The sequence below is a fragment of the Daucus carota genome, chromosome 2, assembly GCF_001625215.2.
Source record: "Daucus carota subsp. sativus chromosome 2, DH1 v3.0, whole genome shotgun sequence".
In the NCBI taxonomy this organism is placed as follows: Eukaryota; Viridiplantae; Streptophyta; class Magnoliopsida; order Apiales; family Apiaceae; genus Daucus; species Daucus carota.
Genome location: NC_030382.2, coordinates 26470690 through 26485029, shown reverse-complemented (window position 1 = coordinate 26485029; position 14340 = coordinate 26470690). Strand labels below are relative to the sequence as shown.

General features: G+C 36.1%; 1 long non-coding RNA gene across 1 annotated transcript; it reads right to left on the bottom strand.

Annotated features, from left to right (window-relative positions):
- Positions 1-838: 838 nt before the first annotated feature.
- On the bottom strand, positions 839-14140 carry LOC135150142 (uncharacterized). Its single transcript, XR_010288441.1, has 3 exons — positions 13785-14140; positions 13551-13608; positions 839-1071 (listed from the first exon to the last, which is right to left on the bottom strand). It is a non-coding gene; the product is annotated as an uncharacterized LOC135150142 (long non-coding RNA).
- Positions 14141-14340: the final 200 nt, after the last annotated feature.

Sequence of the window (14340 nt, the reverse complement as noted above, 5' to 3'; positions counted from 1 at the left end):
CACTAAATGATTTTAACGTAAACTAAGTAATATAAAATAATTCAAATTTGATAAATTATAAAATAAGTTTTAGGAAAAAGTTGATGACAAACAAAATGAGAGAATTGAATGGATATTCACTACAAGGAAAACAGCATCAGACAAGCGTTTTTGCCCGTTGTCTGACACCTCGAAAAACCGTGGTCTATCGAGCCGCCGTCTGATACGCATATCAGACAACGGGTCGAACGTTGTCTGAGTGTGGGCAACACGATGGTTTACTTTAACTAAAACGTTGTGCAACACCCAGAAACAACAACGGGATTTCTAAAAAAAAAAAATGTTGTTGTAAATGTCTTATAACAATAGTCATTTTCCAAATTTGTGTTGTTGATAAGACTTTGCACAACTGTTTTAGTAGTTAGGTAGACTTGTTGGTAGGATGATCATACAACGATAGTTGAAATAGAGAAGCTCGTTTTTTCCTGTCTTGTACAACGGGTTTCGAACACCAACCCACTTGTGTAAGGCCCTTCTAACAATATTTTAATTAGTGAGACTGTTGTGTTTATTTATGTCAGACAACGGTTTTCTTTTTGACAGTTGGTTGTCTTTTACATGTTTTAACAATGATTTTTGTTTCATCATTATTGCTGGTCATTTGTTTAGACAATGGTTTTCTAACAAGAAATCATTGTTTCCAGTTTTATGAGACAATATTTTTTATGAATAACAGCCATTGTATCATGTTATATATGACAATGGCCCTATATTATCCAATTAGCTAAAAGTATAATAGACAATGATTTTACATAACTCGATTAAACTAGACTAGAGACGGTAATTAACAAGCCAAAAATTTGTAAACAAAAATCATCATTATGCACTACTAATAACTAGTGTTACAACCAAACCACATATACCATCTAATATCCACCAATAACTTGGTTGGTATGAAGATTAATCTACGACAAAGATTCTTTAATTTGATTTGAGCTCTCCACTGCTAGCTCTTCTATATTCTCTATCTTGGTTTCTTTATTTCCTCCGCTCTTTTATAATTCATTTACCTTCCAGTTGAATGCATCAGCCCTGACATAAGAAATACAAAATTTCCGTCAATTTCTTTTGAAAATGTTAATGAATGCAATAGTCTAGTAAAATTTATGTACCATTCATGCAAACTACAAAACAGAGCTTGAGGATGATCATATAGGATGAAGAGTATGATAAGTAGGATATATACAAACATAAAAAGAAGACAGATACTAATAAACTGGGTATGTATTTTGTGTTTATTTAACCTTGCATATAGTATATATTATATGTGTATTGTTCATCCTCAATCCATGCAATCTTTGTTAGAATTTCAAACTCTTGAAGAATTTGCATTAATGTAAACAGCTGGGTCATAAAAGGAGTAATATGAATGGAAGTAAATAGAATCACTATACCCATGAAATATGGCAGACTTAAATAAAGATGGCAGAATTCAACTAAGAGCAGCACCTCTACCGCATATACATTCTTGGAAATAAGGCGGGCTAGTTTGAAACTGAAGTATAGACACTGACTCTCATATGCTAGTTTCATGCAGTTCAAAGCTTGTGGAGAATATACCGCACCAGTTGATGGAAATAACTCAAGCTTGGTCACCAGTCAATATAGTAGGCTAGTATTAAATATAGCTTATGTAATGGATGAGAACAACTAGTTAGATTATGTAAGCAATGGCATAATCATCTACTGGTATATAAATAGAACTTCCTATCAATCTTATAATATATTGAAGTGAGATAGAATTGAGAGAACAAAAGAGCTGAAACTCTGCTAAAAAAGGCTGAATCCTGTGTGTACAAAACAAGTTGTATCTGTGTTTGAATTAAGACAATGCCAAGCAAAGAAACAGTGAAGATAGCATTCCAGAGAAAAGACCTACTTAGGATCTGAGAGTACATACACCTAGGAGAAGAATCACTTACACGAGTATTAGTAATTATCAATTAAGATATTTCAAATTGATACACAAATCACCGCATATTGATAATATCAAACCCCAGTAACAGTTTAGATACAAAAGAAGATTAAAAGAGGTAATAGGTTTAAAAAGATTTAGTAACAGGGAAACAATACTCATGACTCCAAACAGAGAATTCTCTGTTTCTCCAAACAGAGAACTATGAGGCTCCAATGAGGCAATTGCAACATCAAAAAAACCACTAACCAAAAATCAAGTCTTCCCTGAGTTTCCAATACAAGTACATATAAATTATTATACAAGAATCTTAAGATTCACATCAAGTAAAACCAAATCACTCCCCCCCCCATTATCACTCTATCTCTCTCTTACTCATTTCCCCCTTTGTTAGGTCCTGAAACGATTGTAGAAGGGGGGGGGGGGGTTGAATACAATCGTCACAAAATAATCGCGGCGGAATAATCTGATTTGAATTAAACTAGTTAATCAGATTTTAATTAATTAATATAACAATGTTTTAAGTCGTTATATAATTAATAAGGTTTGTTTTAATGTCCACTAAAGTTCGTAGAATAAATTCGACAGGATGTATTCTAACTTAGTGATTAAAACAATCGAGTGATCAAAGCACAGAAAACTGTGGATATAACAATTGCAAGTTACAAACAACTTGAAAGCTTTTACAATGCTTGAACACTTGAGAAATGAAGAAGTGAAGCCATATTTATAGGCAAACCACTTAGATCTAGGTATGACATTGAAAGGAATGACTTTCTAGCTTAGGAATGACTTAAAACAACAAAGCCATGCCAAACAAGGAGAAGGAATGACATTTTAAGAGAAAGCCATACTGAAAAACTCGGTATGACTTAATCAGACTTGGTCACTAAGTCATTCGGTATGACTTTGAACACAAAAGCCATTCTGATCACTTCGGTATGACTTAATTAAGTCATAATCACTCAAGTCATACACACAAAGCAACAAAGCCTGATCACAGGACACGGTATGACTTTTTAAGTCATACCAGTGAATGTCTGATACCAACACACGGTATGACATTCAATAAGTCATACAACAGAACTCGGTATGACTTGTTAAAGTCATGACAACAAAGTCTGTTGAACAGACACGGTATGACTTTATTAAGTCATGCTGTAGGAAGCCTAAATACATGACACGGTATGACATTCTCTGAGAATGTCATGCCGAGTCATTTAATCAATAAAACCTTTATAAATAATTGAATAAATACTCAATAATTACTCACTTAATTATATTAATTATATAAATTCATAAATTAAATTAATTCGAAGGTGAATCAATTTAATAAATAAATTATACAACTAATTTAATTATTTTGATAAGTGAAATAATTAAAGAAATATTTATTAAATTATAATTCTTCAACAGCAGGGACTCCAGGCTTTTGATGAACGTTGTAGATCTTTGTCTTGATCGAACGGCCACTTGTAGTTGATGCAGAATACCTAATTAGAGTAGCTGACACACAAATGTACTGTCTGGTTCATCTGTATCTAGCTGAATTAAATATTCTTTATCAAATAAACATTTGAGATGTGGCTTGTTCGTCGAGTCTATGTCTTCGTAGTTCTTCTTCATAAGTAACAGTAGTATGGAATCTTCTGAATAAATAAAGTATTAAAACTTTATACCTTCTGGACTTCTGGACGTGCTACAAAAGATTATTTGTACACTGAGGCTTGAACATATTATTGAACTTCTTCCAGTGGTGTGCAGCAGCATCCTGAAATTCTTCAGACATATAATTTCAATAAATCACTTGACGTTCTTCGTACGGATTCCTTCAATAGTAGATGCTATTTACCTTGCTATCTTATCAGAGTTGAGTTGGTACCTCTTTAATTACAAATAGGCTAAACATATGCCTTTCAATCTCCCCCTATTTGTTTGTTAACATAACATGCAAATTATCGAGAGGATAACTCAACTAACTGATAAGACAAAGGATTAAACATGAATTGTAAATAGCAAAAAGTTTCTGGTATTTCATTAAACATTCACCAGAATTCAAAAGATTACATTAGATTACAAAAGGATGTTCTTACTGAACATATATTACAAATCCCTAATGAATCTAAAGATCAACTTCTCCTTCTTCGATATCAGAAGTGTGAAGGATAGGAGTTGATGGTTCTTCCCTGGTTGGCACTTCAGATGTAGTGGATTCACCACGCTTCTTTCGTTCCTTTGCCAGAGCCAGTTGATGAAGTACTTCCAAATCCACAGGGTCTTCGCGGAAGTCTGATGGCTGAGATTTTGTAACATTTTTCATCCTTCGAAAGTACTGTGCAACATTCTTTCGAGTGCAGTAAGCAAGAATCACATCATCAGCATCAGACTTAGCTTTAGAAGCAAAGCCCTTGGTTCTTAAAAGAGTGGAGGCAAGAGCAAGTTGTTTAGCTGGATACTTTGGCAAGGCTTCTTCGTTGAGATAGACAGTGCTGAAGATCTCCTTGTCAACGAACTTAACACAATAAGGATTCCTGACAACCTGAGGACTGTTGAATACAGCTTGTTCCAGCAGTTTGTCACGAAGAAGTTCATTCAGGTTGGAGCTTCGCCTAACCTTGTTTCGAAGCACCCAGAGCTCAGATACAGAGAATGATTTCAGAGATTCGACAGATAGTCTGAAAGAACCATTCCTCTGTGTATAGACAATTAGCTCCCATTGCTCTAGCAAATTGTTGACCCCCACAGTCACATAATTTAATTCCAAAGCAAAGGCATGCATAAAGACATCCTCGTCAGGGTTTACCTCTCTAAGATCATAGATCAGAGATAAGAACTTGTTGTCATCGAAAGGCTCCCTTTGAGGTCCATTAAAGATTCTTCTTGCAATGTCCCAGCTTTTTCCTTCTTTCCTCCTTATATCAAGATTCTTCTGCTTGATTGCAGCATCATAGATTTTCTGTTTCTCGATCTTGATTTGTTCTTCTGTGATCAACTTGTCCTCTAGAAGTTTTTGGAAATCACGAAGCTTACGCTTCCTAGCTTCATTTTCAGCTTTGAACTTCCGGACATTCTCCTCATGTTCTAGGTCAACAGGTTCTTCATCCTGAAACAAATAACCCTCATCAAATTTACCTTCTTCTTCTTCTGCTTGACGATAGGTAGCATCGAAGATGTCATCATCATCCATATCCTGTGGATAGTCATCATAACTATCAGAATTGAATACATTGTCGGACTGATGTAACGGTTCTTTGCCTTTAGACTTGTGAGTTTCTTTGTCAGGGGCAGATCCAGAAGTGGTATTATCCTTGTTGCTTTGATTTGAGTTATTGCCTCTATCATCCCTGTCACCTTTGTCTTCTCTATTCTCCCCCTTAGTTGAGGGATCCTCTCCGGAGGGTTGATCATCAGACTTGTTGGAGTTTCTGAGGAGTTGATCTAATTTGCTGTCGATGGTCTCAAATTTAGACATGTAAAGGTCATGATTGGATCTCATCTCAACAGCTAACTCATGGATCTCCTCTTTAAGCTCATCCCTGTAATAACTGGATGGCCTCTCCTCAGCTTTTTCTGCTAGGGTCACCAACTGTGCACCCTTCAACTTCTCATTCTCAGCTATCATTCTGGCAAGCTCAGCTCTTAGCTTTGCCATTTGTTCCTCAAACAGAGCAGGGTCAGTGTGTGCACTCACCTCACGTACACTCAAAGCTGTTTCACTAGCCTCACGTGCATGTGTATCGCTCGGTGTTTGCCTTACATCACTCTGTTCATTCACTCTTCCTGCTGTACCTGTATATACTACCAATGTCCCCTGAGATGGGTTCAAAGGTAGTGGAGGAACAAATTGTCCTCCGGACGCCATTGACGGCAGATGTACTTGCACATTGCCAAGCAGCTCCTGATCATTAAAGAAAGAATGATCATCAAATTTTTCATTTAACATGTTTTGAAAATCTGACCAAAGTAAGCATCCACGAAGATAAAACATTTTAAATACCAATTTTGAACAATAAGGTTTAAATTTGGTAAACAGTGGGTGTCTCACTAAAACATTCTGCAGGTGTATCACTCGATACTCAAAATATCTCTCAGTTTATGGGTAAAGGTGTCACTCACAAGTTCTGTAAGTGTTTCACTCCACACAAATCCTGAGCTTCCAAAGTGTGATGTACCTGCAATTAAGATCACCTTTGCCTCCTCATGGAAGGTCATTGGTGGTGCAATGGGAGTTCGTAATTCCCAGTCCTCGTAGACTCGTCAGATAAATCCAAGTCATAGTCCACAAGTTGCCTACTACTTTCAGAGAGTAGTAAATCCTTTAAAAGATCCAGAGTTTGATTCTGGGAGGGTAGACAATAGGCCTTTCAATAGCATGAAACCTATGTTTCCCCCAGATACCTGTTAAGGCACTTGATCCTTAGAAGAATCCTCTACCAGAGTAGATTGCCTTTCACCTACAAGGGTGAAAGATCCCGTTGGGGATCCGGAAATGTTCCTTCCGGGAGGGTAGACAAGGACGTTTTAGATGGCAACGTGTCCAAGTTTCCCTCAGATGCCTATGAAGGCACTTGGTTCAATAAAGAACCAGCAATTCCAATGTCTATCCCTGATATGGACGACAAAATTATTGCAACCGTCAATTACTTGAATATTTACAAATCACATAAATATTCACAACATAGATACCAATAAGAAATACTTTACAAGCATGCAACAAACTTAAAATGGAAATAAATATATAAATTTTATTTTTGATTTCTTTGAAGTGATAAAACATTTTGCAATGAAAATCAAAAATCTATAATAAAAACAATATTATATATTACACATATATTTTGTAAAATTCAACTTTAATTAAATATAAATACTTATGAACTTAACTTTAATTCATAAAAAATGAATTAACTTAAATTCAAATATTTATGCTTAATTAATTTTGAAAAATACAAGATAAATACAAATAATTATCTAAATGCTTAGAGAATAATACAGGGGAGTATGCAGGCATTTAGAAAATTACAGATAAATATATAGACATGCATAATTACACAGATAATTATCAAATAATATACAGACAATTATATAACATCTAATAAAATAGATATAATTACACAGAAAATTCACAAAATTATATAAAAACATATAAAGTATATTAAAAATATATACAAAGAGAATCATGTCATATTTAACATCCCTAGCTCACAAACCAACTTAGAGAAAGTGGATTCATCAAGTGGTTTCGTGAAGATGTCTGCAATCTGATCAGCTGTGGGTACAAAATGTAACACCACAGTACCATTCATGACATGTTCTCGAATGAAATGATACCTGATATCTATGTGCTTGGTCCTGGAGTGTTGCACTGGATTGTTTGAAATGGCTATAGCACTGGTGTTGTCACAAAATATTGGAATTTTGTCGACAGAAATACCATAATCATTTAATTGATTCCTGATCCAGAGAATCTGAGCACAGCAACTTCCAGCAGCTATGTACTCAGCTTCAGCAGTAGAAGTGGACACGGAGTGTTGCTTCTTGCTGTACCAGGAAACCAAACTACGTCCTAGAAATTGACAACTTCCAGACGTACTCTTTCTATCAATCCTGCAACCTGCATAATCAGAATCTGTATAGCCGGTTAAGTCAAAACCAGTATTCTTAGGGTACCAAATACCTAAACCAGGTGTACCCTTAAGATATCTAAAGATTCTTTTGACGGCTATAAGATGTGATTCCTTAGGATCAGCCTGAAACCTAGCACATAAACATGTTGCAAACATGATATCTGGTCTACTTGCAGTAAGATAAAGTAAAGAGCCAATCATACCTCGATAGCTTGTGATATCAACTTTCTTACCAGATTTATCCTGGTCAAGCTTTGTGGCAGTGGCCATGGGTGTCTTTGCCGGAGAAGAGTCTTCTAGATTGTACTTTCTTAGAAGATCTCTGACATACTTTGATTGGCAAATGAATATTCCATCTTCCTTTTGGCTTACTTGAAGACCAAGGAAGTAGGACAGTTCACCCATCATACTCATCTCATAATTACTCTGCATTAACTTAGCAAATCTCTTGCACAAGTTGTCGTTAGTAGAACCAAATATAATATCATCAACATATATTTGAACAAATATCATATCATTATCATGCAATTTGTAAAAGAGAGTTTTGTCTATGACACCTCTAGTAAATTTATTTTCAATTAAAAATTCAGAGAGGGTGTCATACCATGTCCTTGGTGATTGCTTAAGCCCATAGACAGCTTTGAATAGGAAGTACACAAAATCAGCAAATTCTGGATTTTCAAAGCCAGGGGCTGTTCCAGATATACTTCTTCTTCCAGCTTTCCATTCAGAAATGCACTTTTCACATCCATCTGATAAACTCTGAAGTTGGAGTGTGCAGCAAATGCAAGAAATATTCTGATGGCTTCAAGACGAGCAACTGGAGCATAGGTTTCATCGTAGTCAATTCCTTCTTCCTGAGAATAACCCTTTGCAACCAGTCTGGCTTTGTTTCTTACAACAATGCCATCACCATCTAACTTGTTACGGAAGACCCATCTAGATCCAATTGTAGACTTTCCTTTTGGTCTTGGAACCAGGGCCCAGACTTCTTGTCTCTCAAATTGATTGAGTTCTTCTTGCATGGCAAGAACCCAATCAGGATCAGCAAGTGCTTCATCTATTTTCTTTGGTTCTAATTGTGAAAGAAAACCAGAGAATAGACATTCATTTGTCGTAGCACTTCTAGTCCTTACACCAACATCAGGATCACCAATAATCAGATCAAAGGGATGATCTCTGCTCCAAATCCTTTCCCTTGGAAGTTGTGTCCTTGATGATTCAGCAGTATTATCATTAGGCTGATGTGTATGACTAGTTGATCCACCAGCTCCCCCTGAGTTGTTGCCAGGATGACTTGATGATCCACCACTAGCACCAGTGGAATCTCCAGCATTATTGCCATTTCCTCCACCATTGCTTGGATCATTATCATTGTTGTCATCACCTGTGGCAACCTCAGGTGGCACATCATCATCTGAATCAGAATCTGGATAGTTGTCAAACCTCAGAGATTCAGATGGATCAGCAGATTGTAAACTAGGGAGTTTAGTGTCATCAAATGTAACATTGACACTAACTTTCACTGACAGAGTATCAATTACAAAAACTCTATAAGCATTATTTGTATAACCAACAAAAATTGCTTCAGATGCCTTTGGCTCAAACTTGTTCAAGTTCTCTTCACCTTCCCTGAGAACATAACACTTGGCTCCAAATACATGAAGATGTTTGACATAAGGCTTCTTGTTGTTATACAGATGAAATGGAGTTTTCATATGATCCTTGTTGATCAAAATTCTATTCTGGGTATAGCAGGCAGTAGACACAGCTTCAGCCCAAAAGTACAGTGGAAGCTTTGATTCAGCAATCATAGTCCTTGCAGCTTCAATCAGTGTACGATTCTTTCTTTCGACGACTCCATTCTGCTGAGGAGTTCTTGGTGCTGAATACTGCCTTCTAATTCCCTTTTCAGAGTAAAAGTTGATTAGAGTTTGATTCTTGAATTCTGTGCCATTGTCTGACCTTACAGCTTTGACTGGCACACCTTTATCCAATTCAACTAACTTTATATGATCAATCACTGTCATCGGGGTTTCATCCTTAAAAGCCAGGAAGTAAACCCAAGTAAATTTTGAGAAGTCATCCACAATAACCAAGGCATATCTTCCTCCATCAATAGATGCAACATTCACAGGGCCAAACAAATCCATATGAAACAAATGAAGTGGATCTGTAATGGTATTGATGGTTTTGCCTTTGTGTGATGCTCTCTTCGCTTTTCCTTTCTGACAAGCTTCACAAAGATCATCAGTTGAGAATTCCAGGGAAGGCAAGCCTCTCACTAGATCTCTCTTGACTAGAGAGTTCATGGTTTTGAAGTTGAGGTGTGAGAGCTTCTTATGCCATAACCAACTATCTTCAGCAGACGCTTTGGCGTAGAAACAGTGAACTTCGTTTCCTGGTCCTGAAGATAAATCAGCTACGAATATATTGCCTTTCCTTATGCCACATAGTGAAGGACGCTTATCCTTGATATGTTTAATGATACATATCTCCTTTTCAAAATGAACATAATATCCTTTGTCACAAAATTGACTGACACTCAGGAGATTATGTTGAAGTCCTTCAACTATAGCAATATCTTCTATGATGATCCTTCCAATTTTGTACTTGCCATATCCCACAGTACGACCTTTGCTATTATCAGCAAAACTGACTGTAGGGCCAGCTCCTTCTCTTATGTCTTCCAGCAGGGATTTATTGCCAGTCATGTGCATTGACGCTCCACTGTCAAGCACCCAGGTAACACGAACAATTCCACTGGCACCCTGAAAGCTTCCAGCAGGAGGAGGTGAAGATGATCCAGCATTAGCCATGAGAGCAACATTCCCTATCTGCTCTTCTTCATCACTGTCTGTATCATCCCAGCTTTTCCCTTCTGCCAGATAAGACTTGCTTTTGAAACTTTGACTTCCAGAAGTACCCTGATGCTTTCTCACAAGTGCATCATACTTCTGCTTCAGCTCGTCGTACGAATCCTTTCTCTTTCCTTGAACCTTGGGCTGTTTGCATTCAGTTGCAAAGTGTCCTGGTTCACCACAGTTGAAGCATTTGAACTTGCTTCTATCCACCATCCCAGTCTTGTATCCTCCTTTGCTTGTAGAAGATGAATAGCCTCCCTTCTGAAACTTACTAACAGTAGGTTTGTATTTATAGGAAGGGTTCTTCCGAAATCTCATGTTTCCAAACTTCTTGGCAAACAGTGATAGAGATTGATCTTCTAACTGTTCAAGCTCTTCCATTGTATAGAACTCTTCGTCACCACTGGAAGAAGCAGTCTGACCCATCTCAGGTACAACAAATTCCTGAGTAGTCTTAGAAGGAACAACAACATCCTTCTTCTTTTCTTCCAGTACAGGTGACTCAACAACTAGAGCTCTCGAATGGTTCTGTGTTTTACCCCAGCCATATCTCTGTTTACTCTGAACTTGCTCCACTTCATAAGTTTTCAAAACTCCGTAGAGTCTTTCCAGAGAAATCTCATTCAGATCTCTGCTTTCCCTGATGGCAGTGATTCTGTGTTCCAGATGTTCGGGAAGGGTTAAGAGAAACTTCATGTTGACCTCTTTCTTGTCGTAGAATTTCCCATTCAGATTTAAATTATTTATCAAATTATTAAGTCTGATAAATACTTCTGAAATCCCTTCACCGGGATGAGAACCAAACTGTTCATACTGAGCCATCAGTATCTCTTTCTTGTTTTCCCTAACTTCCTCTGAGCCTTCATTGATAATCTCTAACGTATCCCAGATTTGCTTGGCGTTCGTACAATTAACAACAGCATTGTACATTACTGGATCTAGAGATTCCACCAATATTAGTTGGAGAGCGTCATCTAGGTTCATCTGTTCACTCTCTTCATCTGTGTACTCAGAAAGTTCTTTCGGAATGATCTGATGAGGTATTAACACACCATCCTCTTCGTGTGCTAATATGACATTCATCGGAGTAGTAACACCTTTGTCCAAAATCCCGATGTATTTTCTGTTCGCGGTGCGGAGGAATAGGAACATGTGCCTCTTCCATAGGCCAAAGTGTTCCTTGCTGAACGGTGGGATTTTAATGCTACTGATCTTTTGTGTACTCATATTTAAGGATTTGAAGTGAATAGTGTTTGGATGAGATTTGGATTTTTGAAAGAAAAATATTTTAAATCAAAATTAATTTTTGGTATAAAATTAATTCGAATAAAAAATATTTAGACGTTACAGAGTGTGTATAGGATCTGATACGGAAAAATGGTATCAACCACTCTGATGCCAATTGTTAGGTCCTGAAACGATTGTAGAAGGGGGGGGGGGGTTGAATACAATCGTCACAAAATAATCGCGGCGGAATAATCTGATTTGAATTAAACTAGTTAATCAGATTTTAATTAATTAATATAACAATGTTTTAAGTCGTTATATAATTAATAAGGTTTGTTTTAATGTCCACTAAAGTTCGTAGAATAAATTCGACAGGATGTATTCTAACTTAGTGATTAAAACAATCGAGTGATCAAAGCACAGAAAACTGTGGATATAACAATTGCAAGTTACAAACAACTTGAAAGCTTTTACAATGCTTGAACACTTGAGAAATGAAGAAGTGAAGCCATATTTATAGGCAAACCACTTAGATCTAGGTATGACATTGAAAGGAATGACTTTCTAGCTTAGGAATGACTTAAAACAACAAAGCCATGCCAAACAAGGAGAAGGAATGCCATTTTAAGAGAAAGCCATACTGAAAAACTCGGTATGACTTAATCAGACTTGGTCACTAAGTCATTCGGTATGACTTTGAACACAAAAGCCATTCTGATCACTTCGGTATGACTTAATTAAGTCATAATCACTCAAGTCATACACACAAAGCAACAAAGCCTGATCACAGGACACGGTATGACTTTTTAAGTCATACCAGTGAATGTCTGATACCAACACACGGTATGACATTCAATAAGTCATACAACAGAACTCGGTATGACTTGTTAAAGTCATGACAACAAAGTCTGTTGAACAGACACGGTATGACTTTATTAAGTCATGCTGTAGGAAGCCTAAATACATGACACGGTATGACATTCTCTGAGAATGTCATGCCGAGTCATTTAATCAATAAAACCTTTATAAATAATTGAATAAATACTCAATAATTACTCACTTAATTATATTAATTATATAAATTCATAAATTAAATTAATTCGAAGGTGAATCAATTTAATAAATAAATTATACAACTAATTTAATTATTTTGATAAGTGAAATAATTAAAGAAATATTTATTAAATTATATTTCTTCAACAGCAGGGACTCCAGGCTTTTGATGAACGTTGTAGATCTTTGTCTTGATCGAACGGCCACTTGTAGTTGATGCAGAATACCTAATTAGAGTAGCTGGCACACAAATGTACTGTCTGGTTCATCTGTATCTAGCTGAATTAAATATTCTTTATCAAATAAACATTTGAGATGTGGCTTGTTCGTCGAGTCTATGTCTTCGTAGTTCTTCTTCATAAGTAACAGTAGTATGGAATCTTCTGAATAAATAAAGTATTAAAACTTTATACCTTCTGGACTTCTGGACGTGCTACAAAAGATTATTTGTACACTGAGGCTTGAACATATTAATGAACTTCTTCCAGTGGTGTGCAGCAGCATCCTGAAATTCTTCAGACATATAATTTCAATAAATCACTTGACGTTCTTCGTACGGATTCCTTCAATAGTAGATGCTATTTACCTTGCTATCTTATCAGAGTTGAGTTGGTACCTCTTTAATTACAAATAGGCTAAACATATGCCTTTCACCCTTCTCTCAATCACTCTTCCCCTAGCCTCTTTTTCTTACTTAGTCTTCCCCACACTCTCCATTTATATCCCTCCAGATAATACAAACCCAAAATATTAGCTCATAAATATATTCATATAAATTGAAGAACCCAAAATACATCAACTGAAATCCCAAAATACAACCCCATTTACCTTGATTTCAAACCCAATTGAAAGCTTAATTTCAAGAAGCTGTAAAAACCCTAATCACCTGAAAAATCGAGATGTGCGAACAAATCAGTACAATTAAGATAAATTAGAATAAATTAGTAGTAATCAGTATACTACCTAACAATGTAATAAAATCCAAAACATACCCACTAAAGAAAATACCTAAAGGAAATAACCAGATGCAACATTATAGAGAAATGGGCAAAAAATTGATACCAACTAAAGGTTCAGATGCAGACACTTGTCTGGTCTCATGGGCTGACTTGTATATACCATTAGAAGATGTTTGGGCGGCAAAGAAAACTCCGGTAGTGATTCAAGCTCAGCTTGCTTGTATGGCAAAATAAAAATCAATTAAACATGAGATTTAGGCACATAGAAATAAAGATGTATTCTAACAACGTCCAAATCAAAGAGCAAACAAACCAGTTTAGAGAATTAAAGATAGATATGAAAGAGACACAAAGATGAAAAAATTCCCAGATCTAGGGTTCATATTGTGTATTGGTTGGTCTTAAGCGGCTGTCTTGTTTGGAAATGAAGGACTTTGTGATTCAACGGAGAAGTAAAATAAGGGGGGAATATAAGGGAGGAAATGAAAAATTGAACGAGGAAATGAACTAAAAGTGGGATGCAAAATTTGCATAAGTAAATTTTAAGAGATTATATAAAATTAATAAATTTTACAAATATTTTTATAGATGTGTAAAATAAATATTAATTTATTTTTATTTTATACATATATGTCGATAAATATTTATTTTAAAATCAA